This window comes from Mesoplodon bidens (assembly GCF_964165515.1).
Source record: "Mesoplodon bidens genome assembly, chromosome: X".
NCBI lineage: Eukaryota > Metazoa > Chordata > Mammalia > Artiodactyla > Ziphiidae > Mesoplodon > Mesoplodon bidens.
This window is the reverse complement of record NC_138163.1, coordinates 136,798,922-136,804,529: the sequence shown is the minus strand read 5'-3', so window position 1 is coordinate 136,804,529 and position 5,608 is coordinate 136,798,922.

Here is a 5,608-nt window from a genome sequence, read left to right as displayed (position 1 = left end):
GTATAATTTTATGAAATTATGTACCATTATATTCCGCAGAAAATTCTCCCTATGTGATTCTGTTTTTAAACTATAGTTATAAAATAATGGTCCTAATGACCACTTTGCCTTCTTTTTGGAACTTCCAAGTTATTTTACAACTTCTTTTAGCTTTTACCAGTGTCAGGAGGATGGTGACGGTCATTAAGCATTTGCAAATGAGAAGGTCCAGTGACACTAATATAGAGCTATAGAAATTGTATTTCTATAAAGTTTCTAAGTATTTCAGGACAAGGTATTTCGGGCTAACCTAGCATGACACCCTTGTTTTGCGGATAAGGAGTTGAGGGCTGGAGACATTAGGAACTTGGCCAAAAGAGTGAAGTTAGTTTGTGGCCAATTTGGGAATAAATTCAGTTGTACCAAGTACTCATCAAGAAGTATTAAAAATTCTTGAAGTTTTTGTCCTCATATATTGCCTGATGGCTAAGGTCAGACTTCTTTTTAAAACCAGGCTGGGTATCTGCCTCAATTTATAGAACAAATATAAGGAGAAGACAGGAAGCTTCTGTCCTATTTTAGGTTCTACATGTGCATATACTTGGTTTATGATATGTCAATTCTAAAAAGTGTGATTTTTACATTTCTGCCTATTCCAGGTAGTGATATACAATACTAGCTGAAATAGGTAAGTTGATGGATAGATAGATAGATAAATAGATGAATATCACATGGCTCGGTGGAAAATGAATGAGGGCTCGGAGTTAGGAGGGTTCTGGGTTCCATCCCCTCCCACTAGTCCCAGTTGATGGCTGTACGCCCTTGAGTAAATCTTTAATCTCGCTGACTCTTGTTATAGGGTTCCCCGGAGATAAAGGCTTTGGAGAAATATGCCACTTACGCTAAGCAAAGAGGAATCTGCTGGTCTGGATATTTCACAGACATCTTCATTTATTACCATTCATTTTGCTTTCATTCCATTTACTGTCCAATGCTAGATACCATTTCCCATCACCTGAAGTGAACTGATCCACCCTCATTTTCGCTTTGACCTGGCAAAAGTCAAGGCACAGAAATAGCCATCTAAGGAGAACGAAAATGTAAGGAACGGGCCCACTATTTCTCACTTGATGAGGGAGAGTGGCTGGGAGCGGGTGGGAGCGGATGGATGACAGAATGGGTTGTCTGTCCTGCCACCCCTGTGAAGTCTTCATATTTCCCACCCCGCCCAGCATCCCCACTGAGAGTCTACACCGCTGAGCACACCAGTGCTTTGGGCTCTTCCGATGGTGGTGCTTTGAGTTGATTCCCACAGGTCTTGGGCCTGCCGGGTTATCAGAAAGGATGCATCTGGGGTTACAGAGCCCGGTTTGAAAAACAATCCTCCCCCAAGCCAGGGGCAAAGGGCCTGTGCCGGTGCCCTTAGAGGTTAGAAGCTAAAGTAATTATTCAGTACATAAAAACATTGGTTATTTTACCTTCCTTAAAGAAACCATGCACCATCACGTCTCTCGTTTGGGATGGACAGTGAAGAAATGGTAGATATTTCAATAAGAAACTCACTGAATGAGGGATACCGAAAAGATCAACTCTCTAAATCCAGTCTGGTGTCACTGTGAACTTTTGTAACTGGGTTGACCAAGGGAAGGCAATGGCAGCCCATTCCAAACCTGTCTGTGGTACATTTTTAGCTCCTCCATATGCTCCATAGATATTAAGGCAACTGATCTTCATATTCTCTTAGTGAGGACGGGCTAGTAAATGTGGAACTGAAAATGGTAGTGATGAACCAGTTTGCAGGGCAGAAATTGAGACACAGATGTAGAGCACAAATGTGTGGACACCAAGGGGGGAAAGCGGGGGGCGGGGGAGGATGGTGGTGTGCTGAATTGGGCGATTGGGATTGACATGGATAAACAGATGTGTATAAAGGGGATGACTAATAAGAACCTGCTGTATAAAAAAATAAATTAAATTAAATAAAAAAACAAGATGTGGCACATATATACAGTGGAATATTACTCAGCCATGAGTAATAAGAAACAAAATTGAGTTATTTGTAGTGGGGTAGATGGAGCTAGAGACTGTCATACAGAGTGAAGTAAGTCAGAAAGAGAAAAACAAATACCGTATGTTAACACATATATATGGAATCTAAAAAAAAAAAAAAAAGAGAAGCCACTGCAGTGAGAAGCCCATGCACCGCAACAAAGACCCAACGCAGCCTAAAATAAAATAAATTTTTAAAATAAATTTTTTTTAAAAAAGCATCGTTTTTACAAAACCAGCTTTTTACATTTTATGCTCCTTCATCATAGTTTATGAGTTGGGTATAACTCTTCTAGGAAATGAAGTACCTTTTGAAAAAGAAATATTCATTTAACACTTAACAGTTCCTGTACTTTTATTTCCACTTACTGTTTTTGGTTAAACTTAAGTAAAACTTAATAAAATATTTGTTACTAAAAATAACATGTATCAGTTTGATGCCATTTTTAATGTACTTTCCCCCTAGCTATCTATCATTTAGGGACAATTTATGGCTCTTTCAATCTGAATGTTTCTTAAGACAGATGCCTGTTAACAGTGATCAAGTGCTGACCACAATGATTTCTGGATGGTGGGCATTGGGGTGAGTTTTTTTAATGTATACTTTTTTGCATTGCTTTATTATTTTCATAATAAAAATATATCTTTTTAGAGCAAAAAAAAGTCACTATTATCTTAATAGAAATGGCAGGACTGAGCAGATGTGACAGAGACCACAGAACCCACAAAGCTTAGGACATTTAGTATGTAGCCCTTGAGAGAAAGAGTTTGCCATTCGCTGCTCTAACTCTCTGCCTGCTACAAGGAGATGCCAGCCCATCCATACGCCCACTCAACAGACAGGGAGCATGAACCGTCTATTGTCACATGACACACGTTTTTTTCCAACATGCCTAAGCGGCCTGTAGCAACACTCTCCCACAGACTCGGTGTTTTTATAATTAAGGGCAAGTTTACACCAGACCATCAGCCTCCCTCCAAGGTGACCAAGCATATTCCACTGATGGTTACAGCGCTGTCACAAGCAAGCTGCACTTCTCCTAAACCACCAGATGGGAAGGTTACGAGGGCAAAGACGCAGCACTGCAATCTGACACCAATAAGAATGCAAGACGGGCTCACTGAGATATCAAATGCTGGAGATGCTGAGTAATAATAGAAAAAAGGTTCAGATGTCTTCTTCTCTAGGATGCCTGATCACAGTGATGTACCATCCTATTTCCTTTCTGAAACACAAGCCCAGACAAGGGGTGTCTGGATAGAGATGATACCGTTTGGGGAACATTTTTTATTTTTCATCTGTTTGTGAAATCACTGTGACTTACTCTGAAGTACAGATAAGAAAGAAAATGACACAGCAGCGTGTATAAAGACTTGAGATTTTAAAAGAAAAGGAAACACACTCATTTTAGGGAGCCAGAAAATGCAGAATTATGGGGCACTTCTAAACATAATCCAGTAACATTTTGGTCCAAACGAAACAGCAGAGAATGAGAAAGTTCTCTAAAGATTGCTCTGACACATCAAAGCTAACGTTCTTCAAGGAATTACTTGTTCAGCCAGTTCCTCTCCCCACAACTTCTGTCCTCGTGTAAGGAAAGCTCTGGCCCCTGAAGCCTTCTTGTGCAGGTCAGTGGAAAGGTCTACTAGACTCTGAGGTCCCCTGGCAGCCAGAGCAACTTCCTACAGTCCTCGTGGGGAACTGTCTGCCTCCCAGGTGCCTCCCTCCGTGGAAGAAGTAAACACAGCTGTCGTGACAAGCTGCACCTCCTTTCTCTGCTTTTGCTTAAAGGGTTAAACATCGTTTATTGCAAAGAGCCCCTAAAAGCAACTTAGGCTTCAGTTCCTCACTCTCTAAGGCGAGAACTCTCTCCCACTACTGATGGTTAGGGTTCTATTGATTCTGCCATACGTTCACTTGAGCCTTATAAAGCCAGTCTCTAAAATAAAGTACGATTCTGGACGACTTCTAGCAAGGGCATAGAAATCCAAAACGTGGCAGCGGGTGGGGATGGGACACTCAGTGACCCCGGAGGCAGCGCCACTGAGTGGAAGGTCGGCCGTCTAGCCATAAACAGGCTTTAAGTATCATTAGTCATGTTGGTATATAAAAATCGTCTATAATGCATCAAAGTCAATGACTCCAAGGGTAAGTGACTATCATGGCAGTCTTTCAGAAACTGTTCTTCAGGACATAAGAGTTTTTGTCCTAAGAGTGAAAATGAATGCACAGAAAATAATTTGATATAGCATCTAAATTTAAATGGACTAGATTGCCATTTTCACTTTCTTTTTTTTTTTTGCATTACGCGGGCCTCTCACTGTTGTGGCCTCTCCCATTGCGGAGCACAGGCTGCGGACGCGCAGGCTCAGCGGCCATGGCTCACGGGCCCAGCCGCTCCGCGGCATGTGGGATCTTCCCGGACCGGGGCACGAACCCGTGTCCCCTGCATCGGCAGGCGGACTCTCAACCACTGTGCCACCAGGGAAGCCCCATTTTCACTTTCAATAACGGTGGCGGTTCTTCCTTTCTTCGCTGCAAGGACAACCATGAGCGTGTGGAGATACTGACCAAACAGACAACAAGAGAAGCAATAATCCATCAAACCACGAGCTGACAACTGGAGCTATTTTTCTTCCTTACTTAGAAAATAACTCTCTTTCCTTCCAAGAAAGAGCCCCATTAAAATTGCTTTTTTACAGGCAACAGTATTTATTTTATATGAAATGTATCTTCAGCAGAGTTTGCTTGTCTTGTTAACAGTTTTCTTCTGTTTTACCAGAGGCTAGCTGGGGAAGATCTGCACTGAGAAACTGACACTAATTGGTGAAGAAGGTAGCAGACAAAATATGCGTTATCAGGAAACAACTGTCGTGGGGGATCTGAAAAGCAATAGACATAGATGTGGATTCCTTCTGAGGATGTTGCTACTCTAGCTTAGCTAGTATTATTTCCATAATGTAAACTCTGACATATGGGAAGTGAAGGACACGCTATTTCCCTTCAGTTTTCATTACTTGGTCATAAAAGTATGAGATCTTTTAAAGTAAAAACACTCTCATTGGCCGAAGGGATGGCAACGGAAGCATGAGCTATCACTAGGGGCTGGATATTACTCTGTAAGAACCTAACTGCCCCTACAAGGACCTAACTATCCCTGAAACTTACCCAATACACCATTCCTGAAAAGGATCAAAAGACAATGGATGATTCAACAAATCTGCTCCAGAAATGTCCAGAAGCCTAAAAGCACAGTGGCTGAGGACACAGGTCAATGAGTCAGACACACCTGGCTTCCAGTCCAGCTGGTCTTACCACCCAGGGCTAACTTCTCAGCTGCCTCCTCTGTGATTTGGAAACAATACTCACAAGGGTTGCAATAATCACTGCAGGAAGCTGCTCAATAAACCCAACACCACAACGCCTTGTTGTGCAAAAACAAAACAACTTAGCAAGGTCTAGAACATCCTAAGCATCCCTGATCTGGTGGGTATAATTATCATTGCAGTTGCTGGGCTGAATCTTGTTGGGCCATAATCTAAGTAAGTATGTCAACCAAAAGACTTATCAGTTAGCCAG